We start from the raw sequence: 19,006 nt of genomic DNA on the forward strand, positions 1-19,006 counted from the left end.
GCCATCAGCCCAGAGCCTGACGCGGGGCTCGAACTCCCGGACCGCGAGATCGTGACCTGGCTGAAGTCGGACGCTTAACCGACTGCGCCACCCAGGCGCCCCCAAAATTTTTTTTTTTTTTAACGTTTATTTTTGAGAGAGCAGAGAGAGGGGGAGATAGAGAATCCGAAGCAGGCTCCAGGCTCTAGGCTGGCAGCACTGAGCCTCAGGTGGGGCTCAAACTCACAAGCCGTGAGAACATGACCTGAGCCAAAGTTGGACACTTAACCCACTGAGCCATCCGGGCACCCCAAGCCCCTGAGCCTTGATCTCCATTCAGGTCTTGATCTCAGGGTCATAGGTTCAAGCCTTGTGTCGGGCTCCACGCTGGATATTAAGCCTATGTCATTGAAAGTTTATGTTTAAAAGGCAGAAAGCAGTCTGGAGGAAGGTTGATTGAGGTGTGAGCATTGTTAAAAATTTTTTTTCATAAATTAACCTGGTTTTTACCTTAATATATGTAGAGTTCTCTGAATTATGTCTGCCAGATAAATAGGACTAATTTGGGGGGCTTTTTTTGTAATTAAATGGACTTTGAATAAGAAGCAATTTCAGTGTTTGTTCTATTTGTATATGATTGATAAAAATTTTTAATCATCAGTTTTGTTTTGAACCCCTCAGGCATTTGTGAAGAACTTTGAAATCCCAGGCCGTGATTTTGGCCTGTGATTTTTAATAACAACCGTACCTGGTGTTTGTTGAGGGATGTCGTAGTCACTGATTTTTTTTTTTTTTTATCTTTTTATATCATTTCCATATGTAGTTTAGAAGGCTTGTTCCTAAATCCTCATTTCACAATTTGCAGAATTCAACACAGGAGGATGTTTAAGACATTGTGCCCTTGTTGTGGAAGTATCTACACACATCATAGTGAGTTGTGCCAGTTGTGTCCTCACTGATCAGTGTCCATGCTGTTCAAGCTAACAGGCTCTTGAAACTTGTTCTTTTCACATCTTGCCATTTAGGGTGGGGAAGAGCAACCCATTTCTGGATGCCCTTTGGAGGGCACACATAATGAAGAACTAGGTTTTTGTCTAACGTTTTTCCACGGGTCCAATTCTATTACTGTAGAGATGTTCTGAGCAATAGATAATGGAACTTGTAAATCAAAACAGCTTAAACATGTTGTGTTAAGTAAAAAGACTGAGTGATTGTCAGGTCAGTGAGCTGAGTAGTTTGGTGACCTTGTCAAAAAGCCACATTCTTCTTGGTCATTCTTAGCATGTCAGCTCGGTCTCCTCATGGTCACAAGATGGCTGCCACAGGTCCTAACATCACATCTGGACAGCCTCCAGAGACAGCAACAAGACAAAGATGCTTTCCTAGAAGTCCTGAAACAGACTGTACCTTTATATTGAGTTGCTAAATAGAGTGGGTCACACCCCAACTCTATTATAAGACATAATTTTCCTGTGATTGGCTTGGCCCCAGTGGGATTCATTCACGGTCTCTGAGGGTGACTAACTCTGGATTTCCTGTCAAAGAAAAGGTGTGAAAGAGAAGGGTGGGCAGTAAATGGTCACTGCCATTCCAGGTTTCTCCGACTGGAAGCCCCCTTCGTAAATGTATTTATTGCTCTCAGATAATGAGCATTTTATGAAATGGGAACAAAGGGAGAGTTCTTTTGGTGTGGAACTCTCACATAGATTTAGTTATGCCTTCTGGTAGTTTTGTGATAAAGCCAGTCGTTCAGTATTCTATGAAATGAATCCTGTGCTCACAGGTCATGGGAATATTCCAGTAAGATTATAAAATCACATTTTAGTCTCAATCTGGTGAGTGAGCATGACTGTTTCCCAGTTGGGGTTTTCTACAGTCCTTGTATTAGAAGAGATGTCATTTTGTGTAAACCAGGAAAGGGAATAGGTTCGAGTAAGTCTCACTGCAAAGTTGCCCAGCACACCATCCCTCCTCCTTCCTGTCACCCCAGAAAATTTGGAAGGTAACTTAAAATTGTCAAGCAGTCATCATGTGGCATCTGGAAATTTGAAGCTTCTGGTATCTTGTCCTTTTCCCTAATTATGTGAATACTTTGAACCTTTTGGCTTTCCATTGTTGGACCTTTCTGAAGTTGACAAAGGTACTGAGTTTATTTTTACTTTTCTCAGCTGTCACTTATTTCTTTGACATAAAAATCCTTATCTCACAGGATAAGCTTCAGAAAATGGCCTGAGCAATAAAGACAAACCTGGTTTTTATAACAGGAACGCTTTTTATCGGAAATAAAGTTTTTAACAAGCAGGGTCTTTTGGGAACCTGTAAGATTTGTCCTATCTTCCTAGGGTATTGAGGAAGTTGAAGTCAGCCTACAGGTTTATCAGCTTTATTCTTGGAGACAGTATTCAGGAACATGAACTCTGAGCGCATCCAACTTTTCTCCTTTTCAGAGGAAACGTGGGCCTACGGAGAATAAGTGATCTGTTCACTTCTGTTGATTTTCGTTGGGTATTTCATTCCCCGTGGCCCCAGAAAACACACAGCACACACAATCCTGTATGGCATCATACGTGTTGTTGCTATGACAATTCTGTACTTAGATAGCTTCGATGTTGTAAAAGTAGCAGTTGGTAGTGGCTATCAGGAAATAGCACTCCCTGACATTTAGTGAGCACTTACTGTGTGCCAGGCAGCGCAGATAGGACCTGTGCTGGCATCATCGCTTCAACCTCACAGTCATGTTAGTATTCCCCTTTTTACAGCCAAGGAAAGGGGAGTTGAGGCGTTAGACTTGCCCAGTCTCCCACAGCTGGCCAGCAGCAGGCCTAGGATTCCGGCCCACGTTTGGCTGATCTCAGACCCCTGGGTGACGGGTTGTCGTGGTGATGCTGAGAAGGAAGGTTCCTGACTGGCATCAGGTGTGACCTGGAAGAGTGAGCAGCCATAGGACAGGATGGGTTATCCCCGGCATGGGCTGCTGTGTCGATCAGGTGGCAACTTGAACTCGACCCTCCAGTGGAAGAGAAGGGGAGAGAGGAGCCTCAAAGACTTAGGCCCTGGTGGGACAAGTTGGTCCAGGTGCTGGAAGAGGCTGATGGAATGCAGATGGGGCTGGGGTTGCGATCCTAGCTCCCCATGACACACATCCCAAATTGAGGCCATATGGCTGCTGCTGCAAGGAGACCCAGATGCTGGCTTAGGTGACAGGTGAGACTAGGCCACACGGACACACGGGGAGACAATAGCCACAGCCCTGCAAGGCACATGGGTGAGTCTCGGGATCATAGAAAACTCTCAGGTGGGAAACGAAAATTTTACAGACTTGAAATGATAGCATCAGGTGGCACCTGGGTAGCTCCGTCAGTAAGCATCTGACTCTTGATATTGGGTTTGTGGGATCAAGCCCCACATCAGGCTGTATGTTGACAGTGCAGAGCCTGCTTGGGATTCTCTCTCTCTATTCCTCTCTGCCCCCTCCCCTGTTCTCTCTCTGTGCCCCTCCCCTGCTCTCTCTCTCTCTTTCAAACATAAATAAACTTTAAAAAAAGTCAGGCTCAGGTCGGCAGCTATAAGTCATTCAGCTGGGATTGCCAGCCCTGGCTCTGAGATTTTGGATGTAGAGTTAAACAGGTTTGACTCTAGAAGGCGTAGCTCAGGAAGCAAGACCCAGAGCCAGGAAGAGGGCGGAATATCAAAGACTGCAGAGCCACATCCTCTAAACCAGTAACCTCTCTCATGGCAGCCCAGAAGCCCAGGGAAGAAGGTAGGTGTTCCAGATAGCGCCTGTTGGTGATCATAATTACAGCAACACCAATGACAGAGAGGCTACACCAGGTTGTGAGCCATGGAGGCAGATTGCGTCACTTACCAGCTCCTGTATCTTCTTGCTTTGTTACTTCTAGTACATCGCTTTCCCTTTCTGGGCCTCCAGAAATGGCATCATACATGTTGTTGCTATAACAATTCTGTACTTAGATAGCTTCGATGTTGTAGAAGTAGCAGTTGGTAGTGACTATCAGGAAATAGCCTCTCGTGTACAATTGGGATAATAATAATGCTTCACAGAATTTACAGCAGATATCAGTAAAGGGACAAATGGTGAATATCTGTGGCACTGGGAGCCATGTGGTCTCTGTTGAGACTCTTCCCTGCTGCTGTAAACTGGTGGAAAGTTCCGGCATTTGAAAGTCTGTTATTTGTCATAGAAATTTGCAGAAAAGCCTGCAGTAGGCGAGTGGCCCTTGGCTTATAAATGAAATTGCTTAAAATGGTAGCCTTAAGTGTTAGACTTTGGACTCCAGAGTGTCAACCCAGTCAAGTGCAAAGAATGGCTAACTTTTATTATTTTTTTTAACGTTTATTTATTTTGAGAGTGAAAACGTGAGCAGAGGAGAACAGAGAGAGAGGGAGAGAGAGAATCCCAACCAGACTATGTGGTCAACACAGAGCCTGACATGGGGCTCAGTCTCATGAACTGTGAGATCATGACCCAAACTGAAATCAAGAGTCAGACACTTGACTGACTGAGCCACCCAGGCTCCCCACCCCCCCTTTTTTTTAATACAAAGTTTTAGGCTGCCCAAGTGTGATAATATGAGGCATGTTCTTTCTGCAAGTCTACCCACCTTTGTTCTAACATTCCTTTTGATTTATCTATCTCATCTACCCTTTTTTAAATAGAAAATATAATTTGGCAAGTGGCAGCCCATAGTTAAATAAGTACCACCAAAAAGTCTGAAAATGTGTTTTTCATTTACAAGGAAAAGAGTTAAGCTGACTTAGAGATGTTGTGTGTTGCCAGTAACACTTAAAGGAGATACACTTCATCCTTAAGGTGAGAAGCAGCTGAGAAATGGCTCTTGGAACCTTTTTCGGTGAAGTATTCTCTTACCCTCTCTTGAAATTAAAAAGAAAAAGAAGTGAAGAACGTGCAGAAAGCCATGTTAGGGTGCTGTCTCTTCGAGCTCTGTAAATTTTAGATGCTGTTGCACTAAATAAAGGTTAGGGAGCGTAAATGGCCAGCCTAAATGGGGCTGACCGTGGTAAATACAGGTTTTGGTGCCTGGCAGATATTTTGTAACAAGGTTCTCCAAAAGCAAAAGCAAAGTGAGGTCTGAGTAATGACCTATTTCGTCTGCAGTGTGCAGGGAATGGGGCCTTTTTTCTTTAATTTTTCAAAAGAACTCTGGAAAGCGTTTCTAATTTCAGTCTAATGGAACCTAACATCAGGGGTTTCTCAGGTCAGTGTTTTCTACGAATCACACCCCACGGTCATCTTGTAACATAATGTCCAGTATTCATACACTCTCTGCATAACGTACATCTTTAGATTGCTTTTTATTAGTTTGGACCCTGACTATTGTGAGGAAGTTTTCATGACTATTTTGTGTGTGTCTGTGACATGAATTCATCAAGTGCCCATTAGTTCCTACTATGTGCAGTCCACTCACTCCTGAATGTGAATGTCATGAAGACTGAGGCTTTTCTGTACCGATTTAAAGATTTGAAATCCACCCAGATAGAAGATGTTTCTGACCAAAATTGACGATGCTGTCAGTGGGGTTTGGTGAGCAGAATGGATCTTCTTGAAATTCGTAAAGCTTATGTGGGTATTTCGAGAAAACAGCAAGACAGCTTTTCCAGCAAAAAAAGATGATTTGGTTTTCTCTGTCATATTAATGGTACCAAGCTGTGACGATTTAAAATAGCACAAAGAAATGAGGAAAGAGTTGGCTTTTAGGTTGGCTTGTCCTGGAATGGAGACCTAGGACTTAATGAGTTCAGGCTGAAATTTCCCAAACTCTGGCCTCAGAAAAATCCAGACATGTGCCAGTTCAAAGACGAACTGCAGCACCCTTTCCTGTGTTGATCATGTGAAACGTGTGATTCCTCAGAAGTAGTCCAGTATTTCTCTGATAATAGCCGTGTCCTGAGAGGTGAACGGACTAGTAATGTGAGATGCTAAGGTATAAAGCTTCCATTCTCAGGTGCCTACATGTTGGATACACTTGAGGGATCTGCGTTGGTGAGTAGAAGAAAAGCATCCATTGTGCAGGACGCCCTTGCTCCCTGCAGCCCAGCACTCACTCGTGTGTCCAGCAGCCTCTCTAGAAATGCTGAGTAATCAGAGCAGGGACACTCATTCCATCGGAGCCCCGGACGGAAAGACAGCTTGCTGTGCTCAGAGCAATTCTAAAGAGGGAAGAAGGTGTGGGGTTTGCCAAAGTAGGGGTGAGTGCTATTGCATGAAACGTGGAGAGCTTTCAAAAATATTTGCTACTTTTCTTGAAAACAGCTCCACAAAAGCATTTTAGCAGATGTGGAAAGAAAACATTATCCAGCCCATGTATCAATGAAATCTACCGCACATTTTTTCCCAAGCATCCAATAATCCATTAGAAATAAAGTGTTCCTAACTGCAGGCAAGGTAAGAAAGTCATTGTCTGAAGTTTATTATCTGGAACGCTGTAGTGGAACATGGTGTGCTAATGGGTGAATTCACTTACTTTTCAAATGGTTTCCCCAGAGGAGCTGTTTACATGATTGTCCTTCTCTTTTCCTGCTCCTCTCCCTGTTGCTCTCTGACCAACATCATTTAGATTTAGCAGATAGAGTCGAGTAGTTGCAAATGTGCCAAACCTACTTCATACACATGAGCACTGTCCCCTTGGAGCCAAGGGACTTGCTGTACTAAGGATTCTTATTTTTTTTTTTCAACGTTTTTATTTATTTTTGAGACAGAGAGAGACAGAGCATGAACAGGGGAGGGGCAGAGAGAGAGGGAGACACAGAATATGAAGCAGGCTCCAGGCTCTGAGCTGTCAGCACAGAGCCCGACGCGGGGCTCGAACTCACGGGCCGTGAGATCATGACCCGAGCCGAAGTCGGACGCCCAACCGACCAAGCCACCCAGGCGCCCCTCTGTACTAAGGATTCTTAATCTTAATGCAGTATTCCTGCCTATGAGTGAGGGTCAACCTTGGCTGTATTAACACAGAAACATCCCTGTTCTAAAACCTCCATTTCTATACACTTAATCTGATGGTTATGCAAGGGGATCTATCTGCCAAAGGCCACAGTCCATCCCAAGACGGTGAGAAGAGGAGCAGACATCACAAAGCTGTATCTAAACCCCTTTCAGGGGTGCCTGGGTGGCTCAGTCGGTTAAGCGTCCAGCTCTGGATTTCAGCTCAGGTCTTGATCTCACAGTTTGTGAGTTCGAGCTCTGCATTGGGCTCTCCGCTGACTGTGCAGAGCCTGCTTGAGATTCTGTGTCTCCCTTTCTCTCTCCCCCTCCCGGCTCTGTATCTCTCCCTCTCTCAAAATAAATCAAATAAAACATTATAAAAAAATTAACTCCTTGAATGAGTAGATTGGGTATTTCCCGTTATGGAGCAAAATGTATCAGTCATGCCATTGAGCAGATATGTTTACATGATTTCCCATTTCTTCTACCATGTATACAGTGGCACAGGTTTTCTTACAGCATGCTCTGTTTCTCGACCTGACATTAAAAATTAAGCTCCCTAGATTATATTCCCATGGTGGGGTGAGGGAAGGGCACCCAGCTTTAGGGTTGAATTTTGACCTGCCCCTACTTGAGTCAGTCTGTCTTATTTAGTCTCCCTCTCTTAAACTCTTGAACAGGGTCATCAGTAAAGCCAAAAAAACAGGACCTGTGTTAGAATCAAAATCAATTGCCCAGTGTAGCCATTGGCACCTCAAAAGGACTGTGCACAGTGTTTTTCTTCTCTTGAGATTTTAAGGAAAAAAGTTTCACGGTTTTAACAGACAGGGTTTTAAACCTTTGGGGTTAAAGTCACGTTAATACTCTCAGATTGTTGGTTGCCTTGAGAGCAGGCAACTGTTTGGTGCAGGCTCTGTCCCCCGCAGAGATAGGAGTTCCAGGGTTCACGGCACTAATTAGACCATGTCAGGCAGGGATGGGGGGCAGGGCAGGGCCACAGCTTCTGCCTTTGGCAAAAAATGTTAACTGTGATTTGACAGTGACCTGTGTGCTCGCATGTTCTCTGTGACTGTAAATATTGATCCCAAAGAAAAACTAAGATGATACTGTGGTGTGGCACGTTTCCACCGTTCTTCTGTCCGTATTGTTATTTTAAAAAATATTTTTATTTAAATTCATTCTCTTTTTTTTAAGGCTTATTTTTTATAGAGAGAGAGCAAGTAGGGCAGGAGCAGAGAGATGGGGGGCAGAGGGGGGTGGAGAGAGAGAGAAAGAGAGAATCATGAGTAGACTCCATGCCATCCCTGTAAAGCCTGATGCAGGACTCAAACCCATGAACCCGAGATCATGACCTGAGCTGAAACCAAGAGTCAGACACTTAACTGTCTAAGCCACCCTAAATTCATTCTTTTTAAGCCACCCAGGTGCCCCTAAATTCATTCTTTTTAAGTGTAAACAAATTTTAAAAAGAAATAATCCTAAATAAATAAATAAGACCTCCTTGAATGGCATAGCCTAATCTTTTATTAACACGGTTATCATTTGAGGGTCCCATTCCCCTGACTTATAAAATAGCATCAGGACCAAGAGGAATCAAAGCTCAGTATGTTGCTGGCGTGAAACTGTAATTTTTAAGAACCCAGATCTGAGTAACTTCTCCAGTTCAGCCATCAGGTTCGGAAAGCCCTCATCAACCAGGCAGAATGTGTTAAATCCAAACCCACTGAAAGACGTTAGCCAGAGAATGGCCATGCACAGCCCCTGGCTCCTTGTGGCTCCTTGGGTGTTCTGTTCTGGTTGCTGGGAGTACCTACAGGCTTCTTGAGGTTAGGAGCCCTGTCTTAACACTCCTGTAGCATTTTTCTTGCGGTGGAATCCTAGTGATGTGCATATAGCATACGCCATAATCACTTGCCGTGCACACTTGGGCCATCTGGCAGCTGGCCAAGCAGAGGATTCCCATGTCCTTGGGACTGTTTTGTGTTGTCTTGCATAGGCTGTCAAACAGTGTGGCCCTCAGGTGTTCCTGGCTTCGGGGATCAGTGATGAAATTCACAGGTTTCTGAGAGTGCATGGTTTAAGACGTTATGGTAAAGCTTACATAGCATGTTTTAGGTAAAGTTTTTAGTCTACTCCTCCCTTGCATTTGCATTTAGAACGGCTGAGGAAGCTAGCTGTGTTTGTCTTGGACTGGATTCTCTACAGGCTTGGAGCCGCCCACTTCTCTCCTGACTTTAACATCAGTCTGGAAGATGCGGCCCCCTGACCAGTGGAGAGAGCCTGGGCAGGAAGAGGGATAGGAAGGACAGTTTGCATGTTCACACTTCTGGGCCCGGGTGCTGGCTGTGCCTGGGATGGGGCAAAACACACTGAAGGGTAAATCATTTATTTTTTGTCTACGTTTCTATTTTGATTGAGTGGATACTCTGGAGCTTAGCATAAATTTTCTTGTGATGGTTGTGGTGGCAGCGGGGGTTTATTATATGGTAAAGGAAGAAAATTTTAGTTTTTAAAAGAAAGATATTTTTGAGCCATTGTAATAACGCTTATATTTTACAAAGACCTCTCGTACACTGTGCAAAAGAATAGGACATTTACATGAATATTTAGTACTTAATTAAAAAAAAATTGTCTACTAGCTTTTCAGACATGCTCCTGAAGATTTTTTTCCCCAATATACCCAAGGAGTTTTCCCTCCCAGTGTAGTGCTAGCCAAGAGTTTCATTTTCATTATGTAAAAATAACTGGTTATACTGCAGAGGCCTATTTTTGGTAGCAGAGTGTCTATATTTGGTTTCTTTAATCTTAAAAAAAAAAACCATAGTAAAGATAAAAACTTTTCTTATTTTGTGAGAATAATGCATTTTCCTTTTATAGAACGTACAGAAAACTATGTGACAGTGAAATCCCACCAACAGGAGATAACCACTGTTAGTATTTTGGTGTTTCTCCTACTCTTACCCATAGGAGAAAAATACTGTGATTAAACCATTTAGGCTACTCTGTGAATTTTCATATTTCTGCTTCTTGCTCGTAAGACACAAGTTGAATTAAATGGTGTTTAGTGTTCTAAAACTCAATAGAGTCAGTGAAATGATTTGAAATGATGCTTTAAAATGTTAATATATTGCCTGCCTTTTTGAATCATTATGACCAGAGTCTCCCATATCTTTTTCTTGAAAAAATTTTTAATGTTTGTTTATTTTTGAGTGAGAGCAAGGACGCGCGAGCGAGCACAAGTGGGGGAGGAGCAGGGAGAGAGGGAGACACAGAATCCGAAGCAGGCTCCAGGATCTGAGCTGTCAACACAGAGCCTGATGTGGGGTTTGAATTCACAAACCTGCAGATCATGACCTAAGCTGAAGTTGGACGCTTAACCTACTGAGCCATTCAGGCACCCCCAGTCTCCCGTATCTTTAAACATTCTTCAGAAATATGTTAATCATAAGGCATAAAATATGACATTTAAATATTAAGTGGAAGAAAAGAGCCAGTGAGATTAATTGATTAAAAATGCTGAGATACATTCCAGACTTGGAATTGCTTTTATTTTCAACCACTTGTTTGATTACATAGCTTTTTAAATACGAGGCCTTGGATTTAAAGTGTATCATTATTCACCTGAATTAGAAGAAGGAATGACCACGTATTCAGTTTTATTGCCACCACAAGAAGGAAGGATTCAAATCATAAGATGAGAAATAGTCATAGAAATCCAACTTCCTAACTTAAAACTAGTGATCAGGTTCCAAGCAAAGATAATTCAGATTTTATTAACGTGAAGCAGCTGTGGTCTTTAATACAGTACTTTTTTTTTTTTTTTTCTGGAAAAGGAAAAGGGCTTATAAAATAAAGAATACTTTTGTTGTTTCTTTTTGAAAGCAGCTGGCTTCCCGTGGTTGAGCTGTTTTCGAGTTGAGAAACCCCAGGCTCTGGATGTTTTTCTTGTAAAGGAGCTGGGAGGAGGGGAGAAGTGGCTTTGACCATCCTGTGCAGGGTCCAGCTGCAGCAGTGTGGGGACCAGAGGAAAGAAGGACAGACAGGCCCTCCTTCCTCTGCCCCTTCTGTGTTTCCCCAAGGGCCAGCCTGCTGCTTTGAGTCTCACCACCATGACCCTGCCCACAGGGCCCCAGCAATGTGAGGAACAAGCTGGCAGGGCAGTCCTGTAGGCCTTGTGGAGGGAGGGCAGAGTGGGGGTTTGGGGGAGGAGGCAGCACAGGGTGGGGAAGGCTGTTCCCTGGTCAGGTGCACAGAACTCAGGGTTAGCCATGGAGTTCTGCACTGGGTGCTGTGATCCACTGGCCCCAGCATTCTCCAGAGGGACGAGTTCTTGGGCTGCTTCTACAAACTTCCTATGACCTCAGGGTCCCTAGGAGAGTAGCTTGGGTGTCATTTCTTGAGGATTGCCTTTGATTCCTGGCGTCGACTCCTCTCCAGACATTGGCTAGTTTTCCTTATCAGGGTTTATAGTTAATATTAGTAGGATTATTTGATAAATGTGACCTCCTTCCTGTTTAGTCACCATTTTGTTCTCAGCACCAGGCACTGTGTCTGGCCCACAGGAAGCTCTTGGTAAATAGTCAATAAAGGAAAAGGTGACTTTTATTTTGAGAATTAACCTTACCTCTCATTGCTTTATTTAGATATCTGAAATCTCTTGACGAAAATATATATGTAAACGTTGATAGCACTCTTTTGGGGGCATAGCATTCCATTTGTCAACAGGAAAAGAACAGAATTAAAGTATTCTTTATTCCAGATATTGAATATATATTTATATTACTATAAAATAACGTTTATATTTTACATTTTCTGAAACCATTTTTGGCTAAGTCTTAATTTTCAAATTGTTTTTTACATTTGTAGATAATGATTATTGCTTATTATGTTTGAGATTTCCTTGGTGTTTATTTCAGTTTCAAAGATGAAAGAGTGAGTTTGTATTATTAGGCTCATTTTAAAGGTGAGGATTTTGAAAGTTGAGAGCATTTCTCATTGTGGTAGATTTGGGAAGGAAAATTGGAGATTAGCAGACATCTTCAGAATTGTCTCTTGTGAATTCTGAAGCATATTTTGTAATTATTGCCTTTTCTGAGCCACTTTGCTCCCTTCAGTGATGAGCACAGCACCTAGCATATATTAGGTTTTGGACACAGTATTGAATCAACGTATGTATTTACTTATGGGTACGAACATGGAGGGAAGACATAAATCCAGCTATGAACAGTCTTGTATTAAAGCCTGTTCTTTTTACTTTAATACATTGTAAACAGTAGTTGCTTTAAATTCAGACGTAGAGAATCAAGGTTACCATTGGCCCCTCCCTGCCATCTTTCCATGCCCTGAAGCTCCTTCTTATCTTAGAGTTTCTCTTTCTTGGACCATGTGTATTCACTGTGTATGTTTTTTGTCAGCTTTATCTTTCCAAAGTTGAGGACTTTGAGACATGGCATTGATTCAGACTCAAGTAATGTGGAGCTGGAGGTCATCATGCAGGAACAAGTCTGAAGACAACCCTTGTTGCTCATAAGGAAAGGGTATGCCAAGGAGAATGATTTTTTTTTTTTTTTTGCAAAATGTCACTGGGAAAATTTTAATTACTGAAGAGAATTGAAGTGTTCTAAATATCCTGGACTAGAGGAATCTGTGAAAATTTGGGTTTTCCCTATGGGTTTGTGGGTTCAGAGTTTGGCTCTGCATTTTGATAACCATTGTAGCCGTTGTGTTTTGTTGTTTTATTCTGAAAACAAAGGTTCTCCTTCTGGAAGCTTCTCCGAGGCCTTACGCACATAGCTGCTTGACCGTCCCAAGGGACATGGCTAGTTTTTTAGTAAGTAGTGCTTGTTCCAGGGGGATAAAGTAGTGGCTCTAAAATGTTCCTTTAAAATGTGAGTGGTTATGGTATAATTATCTACACTGAAAGAAAAAAAAATAATTACTGGCTCTGAATCAAAAAAATAACAACACTTTGGCTATAAATCCCTAATTGCCTCTAAAATGCAAAAACAGACATGTTTAATTTTTCTTTCCCCTCTGCAACTTATCTGCTTTGTCTGGTGATTAAAACAGGCGACAGCCAGTCAGGCCTGCTGGAATCTGGTCCTTTCCCTGCCACTGAGGGCTTTGGCTCAGCCCTGACGATGTGCTTGGCCCTGTTCAATGCATTAGTATAGAAAACTGTTCTCCCTACCATGTGGGGGTGTCTGCAAAGGTTTTTTCTACTGAGAAATAGTTCCTAAGACCCTGAAGATGTTTGTGTGAAAGATCGTATGGTCACTGCCTTGTCACAATGAGTGACTATGGATGGGAATTCCAGAATTTGGCTTCTTCATTTCTCTTAACCTTTTATGTCTTGAAGGTCTTTCCAGGTTGAGATGTACGGAACAGTACTCCAGTTTTTTAAACTGTTGCCGGGGATAACATGGGGTAGCTATTTCTCCATGAATGTACATTCAGGTGATAAACAGACCATACTTAACATGAACCATGATGATGACAACAACCGAAACAATAAAGGACGCTTAGAAAGTGCTTACGTGCCTGGCATTGTTCTTATTATCATCCTTGGTATGTTTGTTTTCATCCTCAGAACAATCCTGTGAGAAAGGTATTCTCATTATTCCTATTTTATATTGGAATAAAATGAGATCCAGAGACATTTTCTAATTCGACAACTGTAACAGAGCTACTAAGCTCGATAGCTGGCGTATGAATCCAGATAGAACTTTATAGATAGATCTATCTGTTTATCTATCTATCTATCTATCTATCTATCTATCTATCTATCTATCTATCTATCTAAAACTGCTAAAATGGCTCTTTGCCTCTGTTTTGCATCTGCAGCTGCCAGTGAGACATTTACATACACTTGTAGGTATCTTTATTCCCCAACCCCCACGCTCTCTCATTGTTGTTTCCCTTCTAACCCCTCATGCCTCGGGTGAGGATCAACTACATTGTCATTTGTGTGCCATGCACATTTCATCTCCCCACCCCCCCACCCCCCGTCCATGCCCTTCTCATCTGTCCAAATCCTACCAGTCCTTTGCCAGAGCACAAGATAATCTCTTGCCTGTTACCTTTGCCAACTGTCTGCTCCAACCTATATTGACGTTTTTCTCTTGTGTTTTCTGAAACCATACAGTGGAATGCTTAAGGATGTGAACTGTGGGGTCAGAGTGTCTGGATTGCTGGCCTTTAGTTTCTTCATCTATAAAATTGGGATAATGGTTATTATTTCATACAGCTAGGAAGAGTAAATAAGATAATTTTGTAAAAAAAAAATGTTATCTTTTTACTGCTACTTTTACATTCTCAAAACACTTTCCCCTCTTTATAGTCTTACCCTTGGCCCTTGATTATTCTATTTTATGTGTTAGCGTTGCTTCTTTAAATTATGGGGGCTAGGGTCACCTGATCCTCTCTGTCCACCAGAAAATCAAGCCGGAGTGGGGAACAGATAGTAGGTGTTGGCTATTACCGAATAAAACATTGCTGAGAATGCGTGACTGACTCATCATGTCGAGCATCTGTGCTCTGTAAGCTGTGCTCTGTTTATCCGTGAATAAAAACATTTACCTTCATTCTGGGGAGCTGTTTTCCAAACACCATATTTGAGTATCTTCAAATTCCAAACAGTTTATTAGTCATACTTCTTACAAACAATGGCACTTATTTTCCCTGGGCAGATACTCTGTAGGCAGACATCTAGATCAGTCCAATTAGAACTTGTTGAATAACACAAACAGTGATGTCTTAGCAGCATGTTTTATGCAGTCTTGCTTTGTTTCTGCTAGAATATGCTTGATCAAAATGAACTGTCCTTTTGAAATCTATTTTAGCTTTCACAACTTGTACACTCTGTATATATCTACCTTCCCTGTTTCTCCCAGGGAAGAGAATAACCTAATTTTATGGGGTCATAAGGAGTTAAGTAAGGTAACTGTGTGAAATCCTCATGAACCTACCGTCTAGATCTAGTTATTATCCAATTAAAATTAGTCATTAGGACACTTCATGAGGAATGGGCAAGTTGTGAGTGGTAGGAAGGTACCAGGGTAATTATTCCCTAATTGCTAATAAAACATTATTTATATAGCACTTACTATATCCAGTGACTGTTCTAAAGTATGTAGTTAAACATGCACCTGTTCACCCCTCTCATTCCCGTAAGAAATCCAGGAGGCAGCGTTGAGGTGAGGAAGATGAGCCCCAGAGAGGATGAGTAACTGTGAGGACAGAAGAGGGTGCTGGAGAAAGAAGTCAGAACATAAACGTGCTCCAGGTGACTGGAGTCTCTGCCTTTCTAGAACTGACCCTGCACTCAAGTAGAGAGGGGTGTCCACGTGGAAGGAGAAGCTGTGAAAGGGACTGGGAGACCATAGACATCAGTTGCTTGTACATGGATGGGTCTGACAGCCTAGCCACCTCCTAGCAATGTGGCCTTAAGTGAGGTACCTTCTCTGAGCATCAGCTTCTTCACTGGCACATTAGGGGAAAGGTAATGGCCATTGTGTTGCTATGAAAAATAAACCGTGTGTAACAAGAAGGTTAGTAGTTGACTGCTTCAAGGGCATGGCATCCAAAAATAAGTCCCTTAATGCTTCCAGGACTCTTTCGTTGAGCTTCTAATATTACAATTAGGAAAATAATTATGTAAGTTTCTAATGTAGCTAAAGAAACGGAAACAGTGGTAGCCATTACTTACATTCAGCATAGGTCATAAGTTGTGGTACATTGGCTTTCCTTTGGCTCCTCTCTCTCCTTTTCTTCTCGCTGTACTGCAGCTTACTTGAGTATCCATCTCTAAAGAAAACATTTTCTTACTTAGGTGCAATGGAAGTGACAAAATTAAAACACTAAAACTTGGTGATAGCACAACGTTGGAAAAAAATCGAAAAACACACTTTGTCTAGTTGATGACGTTATGTTTTTTATGAGTGATCACTGTAAAGGTTATTTTGTGTACGGGTTTTGTTGCGCTTCCTTCCCTTAAATTTATTTTTGATCAGTTAATACACTCAAGATTTAAATATCCTCAAATGCAGTGAGTAGTGACTAAAACACAGATGTGGGCGTGTTCTAACAAGTGTTGACCTTTTACCATAATGGCTTGGAACATTTTTAAGGGGTAAATACTGTGGAAGACAGATAGGACTCCATTTCCAACTCTGATTGATCCCTTTCCCTCTGTCTTCGGATGTGGAAGGAGCGTTCTAATGTTGGTGTGTGACTTTGCTATCTCTTTGCTTTTTTAAAGACTTCTTTTGGAATTAAGATGGATGTTTTGTTAGGTTAAAATTCAGATAAAAAAAAAAACCCACCAGGTCCCTTCATTCCTTATTCTAATCTCCAAGTAGGTAACATAACTATCCCCATTTTACAGGTGCAGAAGCTGAAGCTTTAGATAGTCGGAATGATCTTACTTAGTAAGGTTACAAAACTTGCAAGTGGAGCGGTGGGCAGACCAACCCTGTTGGTTTGACTTCAGAGTCCGCTCTGAGGATGTGGTGTAACTGTTTCTCTTCTTTGTGAACTCTGATGCGAAGATGAATGTAAAATAGAGTGGACTAGAAGAGCGTAGACTGAAGGGCGTAGACTAGACTGAAGAGCGTATAGTGGCAAGTTTACAGTCCGCAGTCCAGAGACGATGTATTTAGTGGGGTGGAATATTCAAAGCGGAATTTAGGGCCCTGACAAAGCATAGTAAGGAAGAAGGGAAGGCACTACTCTTTGGACATGTGCACCTGGTCTAGGAGCTTGAAGATATGCACCTGATTGTTAAGAGCAGGGCTTCTCCAGCGTGATCTCCTTTGACCTGAATTTGCCAGGAGGTGGCCATCCCAGTTGACAGAAGGCAAAGCAGAGTCCAACCAGGGCTCCTTTCCTGGGTTGTGACCGCCTTCCTCGTGGGTTGTGTTTTAGGATGCTGGAAATGGGTGTGTTCAGGCGTGCCCAACCCGTGGGAAGATGGCGGTGCGGCTGCCTCTGCCCTCAGTTGCCCGGGACTCTCTGAACCCAAGCAGCCTTGCACAGAGCGGGGGTGGGGGGCAGCATGGACCTTGTGCAAGCGCTCTTGTTTCACTTGATCTTAAGTGAATGACAGTACAGTTGTTACTGCCTCAAACATGAACTGTGATAATGGCAGATGGAGAGGAATAAACCATCACTCCTTGAGAGCATCCGCAACTTTTCCGTACTGTTCAGCTTTAATGGGTTTTCTTTCTGATATTCTCAAAATGAACATGAAAAAGAACATTTTGCAACATCGGCTTCTGTAGGGCAGGGACCCTTTGGAGCATTGATGCCCGTCTGACCCTTGTAACAAATCTTCCGGTTTCAGAGGTGGGCCCAGATGCGGACTTTGTTTTCTTGAACATCAACTAATTCATTCTCCCCTTGCCCTGATCACTGTCACCTGTATATTTCTTTCTGATGCCCAAATAGGATATTAGACAAAAAGACCCACTTGCGCGGAAGCCGTGGTGCTTTTATGCTTAGAATGCAGCGCTCAGGCCACCACAGTGAAGTTGCTTTAGGGTCACTGCTTGCAGTGCTGGAAATGTCTGCTGCTGTGAGGTTTAGCTTGAAGTTGTGCAGGGCAGGGCTCTGCAGCAACAACAGTGGTTTCCAATTTTGACAGGGCACTAAATCAACTTGGGGACTTGTAAATAAAGAGTGAAGCCCAGGCCCCACCCTCAGAGAATTCTGGCTGAGTTGCCTAGGGTGGGACCAGGTATTGATAGGCTGAAAGGCTCTCCAGGGGTTTGTAATGCACAGCCAGGATGGAGAACCAGGGCCAGGGAACTGTGATTCTCAAGCTTGAGTCTGTGGTACCATCTCCTGAAGGGCTTGTTAAAACCAGGCGACTGGGCCTCACCCTCAGAATTTCTGGTTCAGTAGGTCTGAGTTGGGGCCGGAGAGTTTGCGTTTCTAGCAAGTTCCCAAGTGGTGCTGATGTGCTGGTTCTGGGAACCCACTTTAAGGACCTGGTGTGGAAGGATCTTTCCAATTGCTTTATAAAATTCTATTACAGTAAAAAAAAAAAAAAAAAAAAAAAAAGTGATGCCTACACAAATACCCAGTGTTGCTTTTAGTAGAACAACTGCATTAGGCACAAATATTAAAGTTTTATACTGCCCATTCCTAAGTAAGCTGGGCCATTAGCTTTTTTTTTTTAAACTAGTATGCTAACTGGAAGGCAGCTAGATCCCCAGGATCTGAAAGGAACTGGATTGGAGGCGGGTAAGAGTTGGAAAGAAAAGAAAACATTGCAAGGGCCTATGGAATTATTACTCGGGCTAGCAAATGGCCCATCGATGGGGGAGCTTTACTGAGACAGGTAGCTGGGGAACACATGAGTGGCAGCAACACTAACAATTCTCTGGGCAGCCTGGACTGTGGGACTGTAGTGCCAACAAGAATAAAAAAATTGGTGCTTGGCCCCCAGAAGAGGGCCCCTTAGCTGCAGAATGTACAGTCTATGACTGGATGTATAGATTTCTTCTTTAAATGGACACCCGAAATTTCTTTTTATCTCGTTCTTGGGACTTGTCCTAGTCCCCTTTCACTCTCCAAATACTTGTCTCAGTGTTGTAGTGAAAAACCCATTATGAAATGTTTGAAGTTCTAGGGTTCCACCTCAGCCTTGTCCGGGGATTCCTCTTACTGCATTGCTGCCCATGTGTCTACACCTGACTGTAACGGAGGAGTGAACTTGTAAAAGCAACTGTTCTGTGTCACATGCTCACGGCCTTCCAGGATAGGGCTTTGAACCCAAGCGATGGCGCGGCTCGACTCACTTTTCCTTCTTGCGATGTAGTTTCTCTTGGTTGAAGTGCCCAGTGCTGGCTGATAGAGAAGAAAAGAGCCCATTCTATCCATTTGACAGACCCTTAATTAATAGTAATCATGAAAACTGAAGTCATGCACTGCCACGGCATTCACCATTGTTGTCTTAGCAATTCCTGGACTTTACAAACAGAGCGCCCCTTATTCTGCAATGAAATGAAAAATAATGGCGTCATTTCAGCTTTAAAAGGAAGGAAATGTTCAAGTGGAATC

General features: G+C 42.8%; 1 protein-coding gene and 1 long non-coding RNA gene across 2 annotated transcripts in view; both read left to right on the plus strand.

Annotated features, from left to right (window-relative positions):
- PDZRN3 (PDZ domain containing ring finger 3) overlaps positions 1–19,006 on the plus strand; it is a 242,153-nt gene that overhangs the window by 59,447 nt on the left and 163,700 nt on the right. The gene's annotated exons all lie outside the window — the stretch shown is intronic.
- LOC147583507 (uncharacterized) lies at positions 110–18,004 on the plus strand. Its single transcript, XR_015248282.1, has 2 exons — positions 110–9,319; positions 12,358–18,004. It is a non-coding gene; the product is annotated as an uncharacterized LOC147583507 (long non-coding RNA).

The sequence above is a fragment of the Puma concolor genome, chromosome A2, assembly GCF_028749965.1.
Source record: "Puma concolor isolate L17-30 chromosome A2, mPumCon1.1.hap2, whole genome shotgun sequence".
Lineage (NCBI taxonomy): Eukaryota > Metazoa > Chordata > Mammalia > Carnivora > Felidae > Puma > Puma concolor.